Source organism: Peromyscus leucopus, chromosome 7 (genome assembly GCF_004664715.2).
Source record: "Peromyscus leucopus breed LL Stock chromosome 7, UCI_PerLeu_2.1, whole genome shotgun sequence".
In the NCBI taxonomy this organism is placed as follows: domain Eukaryota; kingdom Metazoa; phylum Chordata; class Mammalia; order Rodentia; family Cricetidae; genus Peromyscus; species Peromyscus leucopus.
Window position 1 is genome coordinate 89,068,964 of NC_051069.1, and position 20,405 is coordinate 89,089,368.

Here is a 20,405-nt window from a genome sequence, read left to right on the forward strand (position 1 = left end):
ACCACCACAGGTGGAAGGCAAAGGAAAAAAAAATTTAACACTCATTTCCATATTATTGAGCAGAGTCCAGTTCAAAGCTAGCCTGGGCAATATAGTGAGAGCTTGTCTCTTGAAAATTAAAGAGTCTGGGCTGAGGAGATAGTCAGTGTTTATCATGTGAGCATGGAGAGCTGACTTTGCTCTCCAGCCCCCATGTCAAAGCTTGTATGATGGTACATGCTGCAATCCCAGCACTGTAGGGGCAGAGAGGAGAGGATTCCTGGGACTCACTAGCCAGCCAGCCTAGCTAAACCAGGGAGCTCCAGGTTCAATGAGAGACCCTGTCTTAAAAAAACAAGGTCAGCAGCTGCTGAGGAACAATACCCAAGGCTGACTTGTAGCCTCCTCTTGCATACATGCCTCCATATACTCATATGCACCTACACAAACAGAAATAAACAATCACAAAAACAAACATTTTAAAGCTGGGTATTTATCTCATGGTTGAGTGCTTATCTAGCATACCTAAGGTTCTGGATTAGATCCTACCATGAAAAAGAAAATTGGTAGGATAAAGGTTCTTCACTCTACCATGAATTTCTTAACGCTGGTGTGTGTCTGTGTGTGTGTGTGTGTGTGTGTGTGTGTGTGTGTGTGCGCGCGTGTGCGCGCGCGCACTCTGAGTAAGCAGTGGCAAGCCTGTTGTTTTTTAGATCTGGCTGTAGCTTTTAGCCCTGACAGTTCAACCCTCAGAGAGGACACATTGTGGACTTCCAGAGCCACTGTTAACCTTGTTTCCACAGTCGTTGACTGTGGCTCCTGACCCTGGAACCATCTTACAAATGCACGTTCTTCCTTAGAAGAAGTGGAAAGGGGATGTGGATGACAGAGTCCAAATCCATCTTCATCACTGTACCAATCTGCTGACTGGTCAATGGTGGCATGTCTATGGTAATGACTCCCTGCAGTGCTTAACAGGAACGTGACAGTGCCAAAGCTGGGTGACAGCCTACTTGATCTGGCTGTATAAAAAACAGCATACTCCAGGCTAAATGATAAGCACCTCGGCATGTTAACTAAAATCTACTTCAGGGAAGGGCTACCTGAGTGAGAAAAGCTTCACTGGAGGCTGAAAGCAGAGACTCCAGAAGAGGTTGAGGCTACTCTGAAGGGGTTAGGCTGACTGAAGCTGGGGCTGTCAGAGACTGCAGTGAGTTAGGTAAGCTGATACTAGATTCCATAATGATCCACTTTAAGAGAGCAATGAAGTATGTGGTCAGCAATGGCTAAGAAGACTTGGGCTGTGGCCAGGCAGTGGTGGTGCACATCTTTAATCCCAGCACTTGGGAGGCAGAGCCAGGTGGGTCTCTGGGTTTGAGGCCAGCCTGGTCTACGGATCGAGATCCAGAACAGACACCAAAGCTACACAGAGAAACCTTGTTTCGAAAAAGAAGAAGGAGGAGGAGGAGGAGAAGAAGAAGAAGAAGAAGAAGAAGAAGAAGAAGAAGAAGAAGAAGAAGAAGAAGAAAAGAAGAAGAAGAAGAAGAAGAAGAAAAGAAGAAGAAAAGAAGAAGAAGAAGAAAAAAAAAAGAAGAAGAAGAAGAAGAAGAAGAAGAAGAAGAAAGAAGAAAAGAAGAAAAGAAGAAGAAGAAGGAGGAGGAGGAGGAGGAGGAGGAGGAGGAGGAGGAGGAGGAGGAGGAGGAGAAGAAGAAGAAGAAGAAGAAGAAGAAGAAGAAGAAGAAGAAGAAGAAGAAGAAGAAGAAGAAGAAGAAGAATTGGGCTGAACCATGGACAGTAGAAGAGGGACCTGGGGATTTTTCTGAGATGGTTCACTCTGGCTTGTGGAAGGGATAAAAATTATTCTTATGGGATTTGCAAGTAAGAGGAGGTACAAAGAGAGGCCTGAGAGGGCTTGGATGTAGGGAGTGCGACGACCACTGAACAGGGAAGCTAGTCAAAAGTTGGGCTGGAGACTCAGCTGACAGTTCTAGAGCCCAGAGTCAGGAGATCGCCGGGAGTGAGCTGTGAGCTGTGCAGAAACTTCGAGGCAACCGCTGCACAGACAGGAGAAGGGAAGACTTGAGGGGAAGAGAGCAGAAGGCTGGCAAGGGGGAGTGGGGAGGGGAACTGACAGTCTGATCAGAGCCAGGCCAGCCATCCAGTTTGCTCTAATCACACAGGCTGCTTTAAGAGGAGGCGGGGCTCCTCACCACTCAGTGAGGTTAATGACTGAAGGAAGTGTAATAAGCCATGCATACCAGGCTTTTCGGGGTGGGGGGTTGTTTTTTATTTTATTTCATTTTATCCTTTGAGACAGGGCCTCACTATATAGCCCTAGCTGTCCTGGAACTCAATATGTAGACCAGGCTGTCCTGAAACTCCTGATCCACCTGCCTCTGCCTCCAGAGGGATGAGATTGAAAGCATGAGCCACCACACCTAGCAACACTAGGTTTTGAAAATAAGGGGTTTTGTTGTTGTTTTGGTTTTTGTCCTAAAAAGTTTTTTTTTTTTTTTTTGGCTGTATGCAGCAGTTTTCAAACAAGGAGACAGATTTGGCTTGTGTGAAGGTGATGATGCCTGATTTGGAACAGAGCAATTATGTTGTGACACTTTAAAATCCATTCTGGCACACTAATGAGTGTGTTGGCTGGCAGCTGAGAGCATGCTAGAATGCAAGATTTTCACCATTTATGTTATTAACCTTTTTATTCTTTGGTTCTAGAGATCAAAGCTGGGCCTCATGCATGACAAGCATCCATAACCCCATAACCCAACTTTCACAACTTATAATCAGCACATCTTCCTCCCAGCAAAGGGCCTTTCTAATCTCTGAAGAGTCGTTTTATCAATTTACATAAAATATGCCACTCTCAGATGACACATAGTTATCATCTAACACTTATTTTCCTCCTGCCTGGAAGAAAAAAAAATGAAGCAAAATCAATTTTCAGTCAAATCCGCACCTTTAAATTCAGCCTGCTGGTGATTATTAAAGACAAAGGGGGCATGGCTAGAAAGGAGGGCAAGAATAAAACAGAGTTTCACTGTGGAACTTACTATTAGACCAGGCTGGCCTCAAACTCACAGAGATCTGCCTGCCTCTGCTTCCTGAGTGCTGGGATTAAAGGTGTGCGCCACTATGCCCAGCTAAGATGATCTTCTTTTATTTTGTGATCTTTTTATATGTATCTACATGGTTAAATCGTTGGTTTATTGTATTGAATTCATGCTATTTAAGTGTAAAACAAATCTTGGTTGTTGATGTCCTTCTTCGCTGCTTGTTATTCACCTGTCTTGTGAAAGAGTATCGAACATCCCAGCTGAGTTCAAAGAAGGCTTCCAACCATCTCAGATATGCAAGAACCTCTGAACAAAAAAGGAACACCCCGGGCAAGTCTGCTCTCAGATCCCCAAAACACTACAGGCACCATCTGCTCCCATCACCCTGCTCTTCCTGCTGTTTGTCTGTATGAGCACCAAGCCTGAATCCCCAAACTCCACTCCAGGTCAATGTCTGGAAATACTACAGATTTGATTTGTTTTGATCATAACTAATTCTTCACATAACAGACTAATGTTACAATTAGTAAAGTTATAATTCAGTCACCTCTTTCCATATACTATATATATATTTCAGTAAAATCCCAAAGATAAGACCATTAAAAAATGGTCATTAGATGCCTCCTTGTATCAGACCAAACTATAAGTCATATATACAATACCTAGGAGGCAACACAGTACACATAGACATATTAACATCACCACACTCCATTAATGTCTTTAGAACACACGTGAGCATACACACACACACACACACACACACACACACACACACACACACTCTGAAAAGGTGAAGAGACTTAAGTTCCTGTCATTGCCAAGGAATCTGTACATTAACGACAAGCATTGTGTAATCCATCTCATCAAAAGTTAGTTAGCAATATGTATCAAAAGTTTATGTGTATGAGTTCTCCCAGCCATGCCATTTCTAATAATAGAACCTAAGGAGATAATCAGTAAGGCACATAAAATGCACACATAAGTGCTGTGGGTTGTCCTGTATGTTGTGAATAAATAAAACGCTGATTGGCCAGTAACCAGGCAGGAAGTATGGGATAGGCGGGACAAACAGAGAGAAGAGGCTGGGAGGTGGAAGTCAGAGATGGAAGTCTGGAGGAGACACCAGCCTGCCATCCAGGGAGCATCATGTAAAAGCAACAGGTAAAGCCACGGAATACGTGGTGACATATACATTAACAGAAATGGGCTGAGTATAAGAGTAAGAGCTGGGGGCTGGAGAGATGGCTCAGAGGTTAAGAGCATTGGCTGCTCTTCCAGAGGTCCTGAGTTCAATTCCCAGCAACCACATGGTGGCTCACACCATCCATAATGAGATTTGGTGCCCTCTTCTGACCTGCAGGTGTATATGCAGACAGAACACTGTATACATAATAAATAAATTTAAAAAAAAAAAAAGAGTAAGAGCTAGACAATGGTAGGCCTGAGCTAATGGCCGAGCAGTTTAAATAATATAAACATCTGTATGTTTATTTTATAAGTGGGCTACGGGACTGCCGGGGTTTGGCAGGACCTGGAGAGAAAAACTCTAGCTACATATAAGGGTAGTTACCCTGGCTCTCTTTATAGGATGAAAAATTAGAAATAACCTAACTACCTAATGGGGAGGGACTAAAGGAAAACATCAAGGTAATATATAGTCATTCAAAAGGATACTATATGTCTATATAATAATATAAGAAAATATATATGTTATATTACTGAGTTAAAAGAAATGTATAGACGTGTATTCATGAGATGGGGTTGTAGTTCAGTTGGAAGAGTGTTTGCCCAGCATGTATGAGGCCTTGGGTTTGATGCTCACTCAGTACTATATAAACTAGAAATGGTAGCACTCTAAAGGTAAAAGCAGGAGTAGGGGAGTTCAGTGCCTCCTTGACTACATAGAAAGTTTGGAGCCTGCCTGAGATATATGAGATTTTGTCCCCCACCCCCCAAAAAAAGACCCCTAAAGAATATTCATGGTATGGTTCTATTTATATAAGATAATTCATATGCATGCATATGTACTTACAGATTTTTTATTTTTCTGTATAAATATCTATTTAAAATCTAAAAAAGTTTAACCTACTTTCTTAAGAAGAAAAAACAAATCATTACTCTGTAGTTTAGTCTGACGAGTCACCCAAGAAGCCAAGCGTAGTTCTTGTATATCTGTGCCATCTGTGGGAGAAAAGTTGTGGATAAACAGACCACTTTACAGGGAAAATATGAATGATGGTGTCTAGTGCTCAAACCAAAACAGAGGTAAATGACTACAAACTGAGGGAGATGCCTTTGTTACTGCTTTTGAAAGAATCCAGTGTATTCATGTGTGTGTGTATATTATGGTATTTTCACGACGAACTAAAAATATAATGTAGATTCCAAATGGCAGCAAAGAATATAACATCATTACCATTGGCTTTTCTTACATAAGTTACCACTCCATAAATCTTCATGTTAATGTGGGAAACCTGACCTGAACAGATGGACCTCATGCTGTTCTCTAACGCATGCACAGATTTTGATCGTCTGGACCAGGAAATGGAGTCAGCACTGAAACAGAAGACAGTATCATCCATCTCCTAGGACTGCAATTTCAGAAGCTGCTCAGAAGCAATATATCCCTCTTCAGAAATAGAGCGAGTGATATTTTTATGCCTTAATGCCATGTGTTCTTAACACAGCAGAGAAGGGGGATGGGAAGGTGGTTCAGGATGTAAAGGTGCTTGCTACCAAGCCTGACAAATCCAACACAGAAAGACCTGACTCTCACAATTTGTGTTAACACACACACACACACACACACACACACACACACACACACACACTAAACAAAATGAAAAGGGAGCTGGGCATGGTGGCGCACACCTTTAATCCCAGCACTCAGGAGGCAGAGGCAGGCAGATCTCTATGATTACGAGGCCAGCCTGGTCTACAAAGCAAGTTCAGGATGGCCAAGGCTGTTACAGAGAGGAAGCCTGTCTCAGAAAAAACAAAAAGTTTTCAGAACAGAGCAAAACACAGAAGGGTGTTTGTGATGTTGGATATGGTAGGTGAATGATCCTTGAACCTTAACCGTGTTTGGAGAATCCTTTCAGCATGGCCTTCATTTGGCTGCCTCTCCCCTTGGTCCCCATGTTTCTCATGGAGGTCACATCCCTGGGCGTTGACTCACACTCCAGATCTTCACTTGTACCTGCTTAGCTCTTCATCTCATTACCCAAGAGCCTCTTTACTTGAATGTCTTCATTGGTGCAGTTTTATAAGTAGACAGCCCTGGGTTTGAAGATTCAATAAAGGACTCTAACAAGTAATTAGCACCATTGAGATTTTAATTTCTTGGTCCACAGCTCTCTTATTTATTTAATGCTGTGAAGAGCTGGCAGGGCCAGGACTGAATCCTAAGAAGATTTGGGTCAAGTAGCTGATAAGGTCAGGAGACTGGTTACATCAAAGGAGAAAGAGCAAATAAATATATTCAGGATAACAGGAGCCAGATTTGTATCCTAAGAAAACACAAGGCCATCTGTTTAAAACTTGAGACAATCAGGGGCTGGAAACTCACTTGGAGAAGCATCTCTCTAAATGATTTGTTCCTTCTCTGAGCTCTAGAACACTTTCTTCTGGAATGTTCCAGCAGTCCTTGACATACTCTATCTCTGTGGGTTGTGTATGTACATAACCATAGCCCCCGATAAACTTATCACTCCAAGAACAAGGATGATGACTATCTTTTTTCTTGATATCTTGAAGGTCCTACCTCAGAACCAGAGTCAGCAAATGCTGATAGAACAGGAGCCCTCTGGCCTAGCTGGCCTGCTCTGAGGAGAGTCACAGTTTCACAGTTGACCTTTAATCCTTAATCACATTAGCTCATGCAGAACTTTGTCTCCACAGTTCTCCAGTCTAACTCTCTCACACTCCTGACTCGAGTTAAGGGAACCCAAGCAATAACAAGAGAACCTGGCTGTCATCCTCCACCATCTTTAAAATCATCACTCACTCTTCCTCCAGCCCTTCACTCCTGTTTAGAACAGTGGCTCAGTTAGTAATAATAGACAGAAATAAAAGATAAAATAAATACATAATAAAAAAATGGATCAACAAGTATTTTCTTCCTTTCATCAGGTTCTTGAGGTAAAAAGTCCAGTAAAGCTGCTTATTGATACTGTGGTTTCTAAAATAAAAAGAACTCCCAAGTCAATGATTATATACAGTCAGAAAATGATTAAACACACACTCCAGTAAAACATTAGGTATGAGGATTGAGTTCATATACGGTCCTAACAGAAATAGTATTACGTGTACAAAAAGCACTGTCCTGCATTTGCCCATTAATTATATACAGCAATGATTATGTGAACCTAGAGTAGACAATTCAACAGTTTAGTGTTATATAAATGACACTATTTTAAATTATGAATACACATTAACATTTATAGAGCAAAGTAAAATTTTTGTCAAGAGTAAGAAGTTCCATGATCTCAGTTGATCTCTGACATTACCCTGCCAAGTTAAGGGTATTTCCTAGATACAAACCAGAAGGGACATGGGTGAAAACTGACAAAGGGGAGCTAGTCATTCTCCTCCCTACATCTTCCCACTATTGCTAAGAGATTAAAGGCAGGACAAATAATGTAAGTGTGGTGATGAGAAAGGAGATTTTGCCTGATTTTATGGCCAAATATGCAAGAGGAACATTAAGTAAGAAGGAGGGAACAGCAGTGGCTCACTGCTGGAACAGCAACGTGTCAATGTTTAAGAATATCACCTGTGGCACAAGGCAGCTCAGCAAGAAACCCAAGACAGGCTCTGATAACCAACACTGAGTTCTAACGTGCTGGGGAGGGGAGCCCAGTTCGAATACCATTACTGCTCTTATCTACTCCCTTACCCCAGATTCCAAGCCAACAGAACGTTATATCTCTTTTCAGATTATCAGGAAGCAAAAATTCCTGTAGCACATAATAACTGGGGAGGGTCTGATCCTCATTGGGATAACCACAGACTGTTAGATTGCTAGGTACCTTAATGTTGGCAAAGATCCACCAGAAGATCTCAAGTGTGGATAGCACTGCTGTCTACCCAAGTTGAAAAGCCATCAAGGAATTTAGCCATCTTTGCGAATTAAAATATGTTGAAAATGAACTTTAAAACCTTTGATTGAAATTGGGTTTGATTATCAGATATATTTATATATACATATACTCTCTTGACTTTATTAAGCCTATTTCTTTGAGGAGATTCAAAATCATATACAGGCATTCTTAACAATTTATGATTTGTTTGCTGAGAGTGCAGCTCAGTGGTAGAGCATTTGCCTAGTTTGTGCCACATCCCTAGCACTACAAAAAAAAAGATTTTTAAATTATGATTTGTTAATGTACTTGCCTCCCTGCTAGCCTGTGTCTCCCCTCCTACAAATTCATAAGTGACAATGTCCAGAGGTCGTGACTTCAGAAGGTGACTAGGTCATGAGGGCAGAGCTCTTGCCACTGTGATACACGGGGACACACCTAAAGATCACCAACTATGAACAGGAAGCAGACCCTCACCAGATACCTAATTTTCTAGTGTCTTAATCTCGGACCTTTCAACCTTCAAAATGAAGATTAGCAAATTTCTGTTCTTGGTTAAGTCATGTTACAGCAGCCTGAAGGAACTAAGACTCTGTCCAAATACTATCTTTTTTAAAAAGAAGATTTATTTTAATGTGTGTGTGTGTATGTGTGTGTGTGAGTGTGTGTGACTATATGCCACATGTGCAGTTGTGCACAGATGCCAGAAGGCAGCATCAGATGCCTGGAGCTAGAGTTACAGGTGATTGTGCAGCACCTGGCATGGGTGCTGGGAACCAAACTCAGGTCGTCTGAAAGAACAGTAAATGATGTTAACCACTAAGCAATCTCTCCAGACCTCAAATACTATTTTTATATGACTGAAGTAATTAACTCCTATTTCTAATAGCTAACATAGAAGTGTCAGTTGTATTAATTTAAAAAAAAATGCCAGCGTGAATGTTAGCCTATGTTCAATGTGGGTCAGTCTGCTTGATTCTGCCTAGTCCCAACAAGTTAACTGACAGGTATACTATCACAGATAGATAAAACCTTGTAGATGGTGCTCAGAAACAGAACTGGTGATTAGAAAAATACAGTATTATTACTATGAATAGATAATTCATAAAAGACAGACACACATGACCAGTAAATACCTAGAAGGATACACAAATCCTGTTAAAGATACAGAAACAAGAAAGACAAGAACAGGTGGGTATCCTTTTTGCCACTTAGGTGAGAAAGATGAAGAAGGCTGTGAGACTCCAGAAATCATACACTGCTACCTGCAATGCAAAGTGTGACACTTCCTGAAACATCAACTTTGTTTAGGAATTTATCATGAGGAAACAACACTATTATACAGAGGAATATTGAGTTATATTAATCTTCCAGTAATCTAAATATACATAAAATGTTGACTGAACTCTTAAAATAATGTTCTCATAAAAAACATTTATATATGAAAAATAGAAGAATCGGGGCACATGACTACAATCTCAGCATGTGGGAGGCTGAGCAGGGAGCAAGAGAGGACAAGGCCAGTCTGGCTACAGAGCAAGATCTTACCTCAAAAATCAACCAATCAACAACAACAACAAAGCAGAAAAAATATATATCATGACCCTCCTTATTATACATTAAATTCATGATTCATATTCTTCGGATTTCTAAAGTTAAAATGTGTCTTAAAGCTGATGACACGTCTCATTCATTGTTATGAATGTAATAATCTGAAAATATTTACTTCAAACTAATATCTGTGGTGGTACCTACAAAACTGGACTGAGTAGGAGGATTTAATTTTATAACCTAATCTTTTTATTTCTTATAATCAGCTTTTTAAAAAACATATACTCTAAAAACAATGAAGTTGTTATCCTCAGGGCTGTTGAGATGTTCAGCAGATTAAGGCCCTCACACACCAAGCCTGACAACGTGAGCTCAGTTTCCTAGACTCACTGTAGAAGGAGAGAACCTTGCTCCTGCAAGATGTCCTCTGACGCAGGTGGTGTGGCATCCGCCCCCGTGAAGAAGCAAATATTTTTTTAAATTTATGTTGTATTTTATGTGCACTAGTGTTTTGTCTGTGTGAGGGTGTCAGATCCCCCAGAACTGGAGTTACAGACAGTTGTGAGCTGCCATGTGGGTGGTGAGAATTGAACCCAGATCCTCTGGAAGAACAGCCAGTGCTCTCAACCACTGAGCCATCTCTCCAGCCCTATGAAGAAAACATTTTAAAAAATTATTATTCTCATTTGTCTATTCCAAAATGATTTTAAACCCTAGAAAGAAAATAATACAGAATAGTTTATCAACCCCAAGTAATCATTCTTTTGTTTTAGAAAACACATTACATTAATCCATAATGGACGGTTGTGGCCACAAATATATGTATCAAAAAATAAAATATCCATCCTATGAACTGCAAATTTTACTTCCAGAATTTTATAAGATAGTAATTAGCCGGGTGGTGATGGCACACACCTTTAATCCCAGCACTTGAGAGACAGAGGTAGGCAGATCAATGTAATGTGTTTTCCAAAACAAAAGAATGATTATTTGGGGTTGATAAACTATTCTGTATTTTTTTCCTAGGGTTTAAAATCATTTTGGAATAGACAAATGAGAATAATAATTTTTTAAAATATTTGTTTCATGGGACTGGAGAGATGGCAGATCTCTGTGAGTTAAGGCCAGGCTGGTCTACAGAGCGAGTTTCAGGACAGCCAAGCCTACACAGAGAAACCCTGTCTTTTTCTTTTCTTTTTTCTTTTTTGTTTTTCAAGACAGGGTTTCTCTGTGTAGCCCTGGATGTCTTGGAGCTCACTCTGTAGACCACGCTGGCCTCATACTCACAGAGATCCACCTGCCTCCACCTCCCGAGTTCTGGGATTAAAGGCATGAGCCACCACCACCCAGCTGAGAAACCCTGTCTTGAAAAACAACAAAATAAAACAAAACAAAAAGATTGTAATTAAACAAGTGTGTGTTTGTTCAAAGACGTTATATTCAGGTGGAGCAATCTAAGTGTCCATCAATACATGAATGGATTTTTTTAAAATGGAGTATATATAAATACAAAGAAATAACATTCAGCCTCTAAGAAGAAAGAAATTCTATCATCTAGAAAATACAAATGAAATGAAGTATTATGCTAAGTGAAATAAGCCAATCACAAATACCATGTGATCCCACTTACATGGAGTATGTAAAAGGGCAAAGTCATAGAAAAGAGGAGAATGGTGTTCACCAAGGGACTGGAGGGCAGGGAGAAATAGTGTGTTACTAATTTATATGCATGAAGTTTCAGTCAAATGAATAAACCCAGAAAGTGCTGTACATTGTGCCTCTAGTCAGAACTAATGCATTATCATCAATTTAATGCATTTAAATCTTTGAGAAGATAAGAATTCATATATTTTTACCATAACTTTCCCCCTTAGATTTACTTTCTTATTTTTATATGTATGAATGTTTGCCTGTATGAATGTATGTGCACCATGTGCCCACCTGGTGCCCTCTGAGGACAGAAGAGGGCATAGATCATCTGGAATTGGAGCTACAGAGAGTTGTAAGCTGCAGTATAGGTGCTGAGACTCAAACAGGTCCTCTGCAAGAAAGGTAAGCACTCATACCTGCTGAGACATCTCTCCTGCTCCATTCTTACAATAATTTATTTTAAGAATGGTATTAGGCCAGGCATGAGAGTGCATGTTTGCAATCTCACCTTTTTGCGGGGGAGGGCAGGGGGATTGAGAGTTCAAGGTTATCTTTGTCTACATATCAATTTTTAGTTCAACTGTGTCTATATAAAAGTCTGTCTAAAAGAAAAAGTATGACATTTGCTGGGCTTGGTAGCACTTATCCATAATCCCATATAATTCCAGCATTTTAGAGGCTAAGGCAGAACAATTTTGCATTCAAGGCCAATGTGGGAAACAGTTGAGACTCAATCCCCAAAAAGGAAATTAACAGAAAAGTTATTTACAGAACTGTCTATAACAATGGTTCTCAACCTTCCTAATGCTTGGACCCTTTAATACAGTTCCTCATGTTGTGGTGACCCTGCCAACCATAAAATTATTTTATTGCTACTTTATAACTGTAATTTTGCTACTGTTGTGAATCATAATTTGAATATCTGATATGAAGGATATCTGATATGTGACCCAAGGGGGTCGTGACCCATATGTTGAGAACTACAGGTCTATAATAACAAAACATTGGACATAAATGTTCATGACTACAAGATTAGTTAAAACACAATAGACAGAAAATGGTCCATCTAAAGTGCATATGTGCTCATATAACAAAAAATCTGTTTTCATTTTTTTTTTCTGGTTTTATGCACTTCTCTATTACCTAAATTTCTTTAACTAAGCATGTTTTCTTTTTCTTTTTTATTTATTTATTATTTTTGTGGCACTGAGGAGCCCACATAAGGTCTGTTGCATGCTGAGTGGGTGCTCCACACTCCCAGTCCCTCTAGTACAGCATTCTTTGGAACTTAAATGTGTGTGAATACTTGGTTGCCTGGCCAAGAGCCAAGCACTTCAATCTCCAGGCACGGTGCCTTTGGAACAGATGATTATGAAAATTAATGGTGGTGTAGAGTCCAGAAACTGAAGAGTTGTCAAAAAATAAAGATGGATTACAAAAGATTCTGGGAAATGTGTGACTCGCAGTGCATGATGGCTTTGAAAAGAGATGAGCATTGTGTTTGTATGCATATACTCATACACATATCTTACACATGCACATGAGGTGTGCTTGCTCACAGTGTGTACTTCCTTTTTTTTCTTTTCTTTATTTTTATTTTTATTTTACAATACTATTCAGTTCTACATAATAGCCACAGATTCCCTTGTTCTCTCCCTTCCTGCCCCCCTCCCCTTCCCCCCAGCACACCCCCCATTCCCACCTCCTCCAGATCAAGGTCTCCCCCAAGGACTGGGATCGACCTGATAGACTCAGTCCAGGCAGGTCCCCTCCTCCCAGATTGAGCCAAGTGTCCCTGCATAAGTCCCAGGTTTCAAACAGCTAGGCAGTGGTACCAGGTTCTGGGCTCGTTGCATGAGTTAGCTGTTTGAAACCTGGGACTTATGCAGTGTGTACTTTCACTCAGGTAATCAAATCAAACAAGCTGTACGTATGCTTTATCACTTCCTCCAAGGTAAACCGCATTTCCCTGCAGTGTTACTCTCAGGAGACCAGGCTCAACCCCTCTGTGAAGGGTTTCGGTGTCTGGCCGGCTCCGTCCTGTCCACTTGCCTTGGTAATGGGTTACTTTGGGCATAGGTGCAAAACAGGAAAATATGGCTGGCTGGCGTGGGTCCAGGAAGTCGTGGATGAGGGAATGAGGCGCTTCAGCACCACGGACACCGTCAACTCTGCTCAAAGTCCTTTTTGGAGAGAAGAGCCTGCAGACATGGCCCCTCCAGGCCCATGTCCTCACTCTCCCAGCCTAGTGTGAGACTGTCCTGGGCCCCTTAATCCTCACTGGGAAGAGGAGTTGCTCCAGCTCCTAGCGGAGCCGGGTGACAGCCTGGGCAGTGACGTGGATCTGCGCAGCTCCCCCAGTACGAGTGTCCTTCCTGTCAGTTCTCGCGACCCTTCTCCTCCCTCTAATGAGCCAATGGACACACACTGAGTAAAATTATAACCCCAGAATCAATTTCGTCAAGAAAATCCGCATTTTCTTCTCCGTGGCTGAATGAGGTGGAACTGACTTACCCGAGCCTCCCTCCACCTCCACACTCGGCCACCATCGGGCCCTTCCTCCCCTATCCTCTCTCGAAACAAAATTTCTACAACCATGAAAATCTCAGCCCATCTATACTGGAGTTCAAGACTCATGGGCACAGGACAGGAAAGTGATGGCAAATTCAAAATCTCAGACTCCTAAAACCACCCAGCAATTTTTGAAAGTTGCATTTGCAATCGCTTCTATGACGCCACAAGCACTCGCCGAGATTGTGTGGGCTCCAGGGTCCAGAGGAGGGACAACACCCCTGACCTTCATCATGCAGACTGGGAAGGGCCCACATAACGGTGTCAGGACCCCGGATGAAGCCGCCGGCTGATGCTGGCTTTATGAAGCCGCTGTTCCCGTTCTCCAGGACAGCAGCGGAGAGAAGTGGGCACCGGGTGGCCTTTCGGACGTCCTGCAGAGACGTGCGCCCCACGGAGGTCTGCCAAGTAGGCGGGCGCTTGACGCCAGCCTGCCTTTTCCCCAAGTGAGGCTCTCTCCCGGTGGGGAGTGGGGTTGGCTGCGCACCCTCTTCCCGGCGGGACCAGCCCGCAAGCAAGCAGAGTCCCGCACCGCCCGCTGCTGCCCGCCTGCTGCTGCCCACCCGCCGCCGGGCCGATTACCTGTGAGTCGCTGCAAGGCGAATGCGCCCGGGACTCTAGCGGACTCAGCCGGGGCGGCGATCTCGGTCTGGCCTCCCTAGCCAGCTGAGGCCGCCGCGCGCTCGGCGAGGACCACTGCAGCCTGGACAGCCAGGGGCGACCAGCCAGGAGAGGGGCGCCAGACGCGGGCACTGCGCCTGCGCTCTTTGCTGCCCCAACCCCCACCGCGGCCGCTGAGGGATTGGAAGCCCGCAGGAGACCACCAGGATGCCTGCCTAGACCCAAGGATTAGCCCTCCCCAAGAGGCGTGAGCATCCCGCGAGGAAGCTGCCAACGCCCTTAGGGGAGGGGGGCAGGGGGCCAGGGACGGAGCCGGGGGGGGGGGGTGCGGGGGTGCGCTCGCCTGTTAGAAGCAATCCACTACCAGCCAGGGCAACATAGTCCTTTGGGAAGGCACAGGCAGACAGTCTCTATTCATTTCTACCTGGTTGTAAGAACTGAAATTGATTGCTGGATGTTTAAAAAGGTGTCTAGCATCGGGAAACCTCAGGACAGAAGAGTTTTTGGGATATCCTTGAGTCCTTCTGGGCGTCTTACCCAGGCTTCTGCAAGGTGGGGGGAAAGTCTTGACAGTACAAATGATTGTATACCCCAATCTCCAAGCTAAATGAATACAATCTCTTAAAAACACACTAAATCGCCAAAGCAATGAGAGACAGGCTGGAAAGCTACGACCTTAGCGCAGGCAAGAAAGGACCAGGCCTCAACTATGGTGCTAGCTGTGGAAAAAGACAAGTTTCTGCCAGATTTTCCTTAGTCCATTCAGATCCTGTTCCACCCTCCTCTGTGAATCAGGACTCACCTTGATGGAGAAAGTCGACTCTCCTCTAGCTTTTGGATGGCATGGGCAAGTGAGAGACACACAGGAAACAGAGCTATTCTGTTACTGTCTGTTTTTGATCTGAAAACCAGAATCCTCTGATAGAGTTTTGTGTTACATACCTGACCACTGGCTGTCCTCCTCCTTCAAGTCTGGATGGCTCCCAGAGGTTTCCTTTAAGTCTCTCTCTCTCTCTCTCTCTCTCTCTCTCTCTCTCTCTCTCTCTCTCTCTCTCTCTCTCTCACACACACACACACACACACACACACACACACACACACACACCTTTTAAAAACAACCTCTTTATTCAGGACAATATGTATCCTCTTTAAGTTTACTGAGGTTGGCAATACTATAAACACTTGGGAGCTCAGTGGGGTGGTGATAATGTCAGCACTTGGAAGTTGGAAGCAGGAGGATATTGAGTTCAAGGCCAGCCTCGGTTATATAGAAAGATTGTTTCAAAAAACCACGGGGCTGAGAATTTAGCTTGTCTGGCATGTAAAAAGCCTTGGGTTTAGTCCTAGCACAAGTTAGTTGTAGAAGATGAAATGTCTCCTATAGCCATCTCGGTGGGTTTCTGAGACTTCAACATCCATTGTGCCAGTGACCTAGTATAGTCCCATAGCCTATGGATGCCAACAGTAGTTTGAATAGCCCCAAGAGCCGGGCGGTGGTGGCGCACGCCTTTAATTCCAGCACTCGGGAGGCAGAGCCAGGTGGATCTCTGTGAGTTCCAGGCCAGCCTGGGCTACCAAGTGAGCTCCAGGAAAGGCGCAAAGCTACACAGAGAAACCCTGTCTTAAAAAACAAAACAAAACAAAAAAAAGAATAGCCCCAAGAATAGAATCTGACCATTTGTTACCAATGTGTTCGCAAAAGGGCTGAGAACCATCCAAGTACCAACATAGGAGAGTTTTGTGTGTTACTTGGAGTAGGGAGGTTTCTATATCCTCACAGAGTAGTGCTCATGTTCTCTCAGCTGTAGTAGGCGGCTTCTGAATGGGTCAATATTCTCAGGACACTCCTAAACTCCATGGAACAGCATCTGATAAAAGTGCTTCTGAAGAAGCTGCTGATTGAGGCAACCCTGATGGAGATTCTCCAGCTGTTCTGTGGAAAAACCAAACAGTGCTTCCAGATAAGACAAAAAGGGCATTGGTCATTAAGTTACCACTAGCACAACATATTAGCTTGTTTGAAATCCAGGATCTGACCATTTATTTCTCAGGCTTGTAAAAACAAACTGCTGGCCTGGCTTGATTCCACCCCTACTCACTTTAAAAAACAGAAAGACCACTAAAACAACCCGAGACAATAACATAGCAAAAGTTACCCAAAAGGACCCCCAGGCGTAGTTATTTGCAAACACTTACTTGTTCTGACTACAACTGAGACCAGAACAAAACAATCTCCCATCTTTCACCCCTTCTAAGAGAAGGGGTCATTTGCTGTCCAAACAGGCATTAATTCTGCTGATCTAGGTAAGAACAGAGATACAAAAGGAACCTTGACAGCAGTCTGCGAGGTTTGGCAGAGATTTTGTTTCCCTTTAAAGAAGAAATGGGGAGAGGAAGAGAGCCAAGAATGGGGGTGGGAGAGGCTAGAATGAGCTGACTCTAAGAGTGAAGTCTTCCCAGGAGTTCTGAGAGCGACGTTAGGATTTAGCACAGCTGTCATTCTAAGTGACACTAGATACTGAGAGATAGGAAAGAGGATTTTTAGACATTTTGTTATGTGTAATAAATGGAATTCTTTTGTACTATAATCCCAAAAGCTTTTCCTTGCAACTGTCAAAAATTCATACTAAAAGGACTTTAAGGAAAGGAATGTACTTGGTATCAGAACTGGGAAGTCTATGGATGGGTACCAATAGAGAGCACTGGACTCAGGATTTCGGACAGTATCATTAAGAAACACTATCTCCTTTCCTATATCTTTTCTTAAGTAGTTATTTCTTCCTACATTTCCGTATTTCCTAGTATCTAGTTTCATTTCTGTCGCTGTGATAGAATACCCTGACAGAAGTGACTTAGAAGAGAGAGAGGCAAAGACAGAGAGATAGGGACATAGAGAAAGAGCAGGTTAGAGTCCATCACAATCAGGGCAAGAACCTAGAGTAGCTAGCCAAATCAGATTTAGTCAAGCTAGCTTTCTCCATTCCTAGATGGTCCAGGGCCAAAACCAAGGAATGATTGCCATCCATTTGAAGATTAGATCTTCCCACATCAATTAAGGCAATCAAGACAAATACAATCCAACTTGATCTAGACTATTCCTCATTGAGACTCTTAGGTAATTCTAGGTTGTGTCAAGCTGACAAAACTAACCACCAAAGGCTGCAGAGATGACTCATCTGTTAAAGGCTAGGGTCACAACCAAAAGGACAAAAATTAACCATTACACCCAGTGTTCAACTATGTCATCCTTAGCTAATTTTCCAGGGCAAACAATGCACTTATTTTCCAGTAACATCTTGGGTTGTTTCTCACTGACACATTCTGAATCATCATAGTAAACTATATACTTTTGGAGACGAAGTATTGGAGAGAGGCCATTCCATAAAAAGAAAACCAAGGTTTGTGGAATATTCCTTTACATTGTGTGAACATATATCACCATGATTGGTTTAAAAGAAAAAAAGCTAATAGCTAAGCAGGATTTGGGAGCAGAGAGAATGCTGGGAAGAAGAAGGGCCGAGTCTGGGGAGTTGCAAGCCAGAAGCGGAGGAAGCAGGATATGTAAAAAATGAGGTAATAAGCTATGAACCACATGGTAGAACTTAGATAAGAAATATGGATTAATTTAAGTTCTAAGAGCTAGTTAGTAACAAGCATTAGCTATTGACTGAGCATTTATAGTTAATAAGTCTCTGTGTGGTTATTTGGGAATTGGCTCATGGGACAGAAAAGTCCACCTACAAAGGTTCTATTTTGCCATAAGGAACAATACAGTTGTGGGCAAGAAAGAAAAAAGGAAATGCTCACTATAGATTCCTGTCAAAGAAACAAGATTCATATCACATTTATTTGTTGGTTTGTTTATAGGCAACCTTGTATAGCCCAGACTGGTGTAGAATTCACTGTGAAGCCAAGGATGGCCTTGAATTCTTTATCCTTATGCCTCTACTTCCCTAGTGCTAGGAATACAGGTGTGCACCACCACATCCTATTTATGTGGTACTTAGAATCAAACCCAGGGCTTCAGGTATTCTCAGCAACATTCTACCGACTGTACTATATCCACAGCCCACTTTTATTTACTTGTTTTTTTAATACCAGACTAGCATTTTCTTTGAAAATGATTTCATTCTAACATGCTGAAATGTTCTTTTCAAATTTTTGTTTTTATCTTACTATTTTATTGTGCATGTGTGTATACATGTTTGTGTGTTTGTGCATGTGTGTATACATGTGTAGGTCAGAGGTTAACATCTGCTGTCTTCCTCAATAAGTCTTCTCCTTATTTCTTGGGGTCTCTCACTGAACCTGGCACTCACTGATTCAACTAGATTGACTGGTCAGCAAGCCCTAGAGATGGCCCTGTTTCAGCCTCCTTAGCTTTGGAATTACAAGGGCACAAGGACACATTGTCACCATGCTTGACTTTTCATATGAGTGTTGGGGAATCTGAACTTAGGTCCTCATGCTTTGTGGCAAGCACTTTACTGACTGAGCCTACTCCTTAACCCTGAGAAGGTCTTTTAAGAAAAAAGAAAAAGAAAAAGCTTGCTGTTTTTATACACAGAGAAGCCAGAAAACATGTTTAATATCTATTTTGGTTCATTTTCAGTTCTCAAGTAAGGATGGCTCTTTTCTGAGTCTCATATACAGTTCAGATTCAGGATACCCAGGTCTCTGTTTACTACAATGGAAATACTGATTTCCTTCATCAGGCTCAATGACTTTACTCTCACAATTATTGAAGTTCAACAGTTAGGTGTTTTGGGCTAACTTGCAAAGAATAGGTTAGCAGAATTTGGAAAGCTGAGGTGGGAAGACCTCAAGTTCCCAACCATTCATGGCTACACAGTGAGATCCCATCTCAAGAAAAAAAAAAAGGAAAAAGAGGAGAGAAACCTGGTTTGTATACATATGCAAGCAAACATATGTGCCCTGTAGTAGAATGTTATTTTAAGGTGTGTTACTTTTGTTTATGTTGCATTTGTTTAACTCTGTGAAGCTGTGTTACTTAGCCTGTCTAAAACACCTGATGGTCTAATAAAGAGCTGAACGGCCAACAGCAAGGCAGGAGAGAGTAATAGGCAGGCCAGGCAGGCATAGAGAATAAATAGAAATCTGGAAGGAGAAGAAGGAATGAGAGAAAGAAGTAGCAGCCAGAGAAGGAGAAGGACATCAGGGGCCAGTCACCCAGCTACACAACCAACAAGAGTAAGAAATAAAAGATCTACAGAAATAGAAAAAGGTAAAACCCAGAGGCAAAAGGTAGATGGGGAAATTTAAGGAAAGCTGGCTAGAAATAAGCCAAACTAAGGTTGGGCATTTATAACTAAGAATAAACCTGTGTGTGATTTATTTGGGAGCTGGGTGGCAGGCCCCCCCAAAGAGAAAAAAACAACTGCCCCATTTAAGAGACAGACAGATGTGCCCCATTTCAGAAGCTTTCAGAGTTTATCAGTTTCCACAGCCTAATTCACAACCACAAACCTTGAAATAAACTAGCTGACACAAAGTTCATTCCTTAGTCTTCAAATGAGTTGTAAAATGATGTCAACAGTAGACACAAATTCCTGTTTTCTACCAATCAATTCTGTGTTACCACTCACTACTCTAATCAATACGTTTGCTGAAATCATCTTTTGCCACATCAGATTCTTTATCAGAAAGAATATAATAATGGCCTGCAGTGTACATAGCAACATTTTAGTCAACAAAGGACTGCATATACAAATATCACCAAATAACACAACTCAGTGATGAAAGACTATTCCTCAAAAATGAGAAGGATGCCTACTTTTGGTGTGTGTGTGTGTGTGTGTGTGCATTCTAAAGAATAACCTTAGGTGTTGTTCCTCAGGGCCATACACATTTTTTTTCTGCAACAGAGTCT

At 42.3% G+C, this 20,405-nt stretch overlaps 1 protein-coding gene and 1 long non-coding RNA gene across 2 annotated transcripts in view; one reads left to right on the top strand and one right to left on the bottom strand.

Annotated features, from left to right (window-relative positions):
* LOC114693549 overlaps positions 1-5,881 on the top strand; it is a 19,614-nt gene extending 13,733 nt beyond the window's left edge. The window contains exon 5 of the long non-coding RNA XR_005092034.1: positions 5,563-5,881. This is a non-coding gene — a long non-coding RNA (uncharacterized LOC114693549). The remainder of the gene's footprint in view (positions 1-5,562) is intronic.
* The window catches only part of Slc35g2 (solute carrier family 35 member G2), a 22,229-nt gene extending 7,462 nt beyond the window's left edge, over positions 1-14,767 (bottom strand). Inside the window, exon 1 of the mRNA XM_028869953.2 lies at positions 14,477-14,767. The gene's annotated coding sequence lies outside the window, so the exon portion shown is untranslated. The remainder of the gene's footprint in view (positions 1-14,476) is intronic.
* Positions 14,768-20,405: the final 5,638 nt, after the last annotated feature.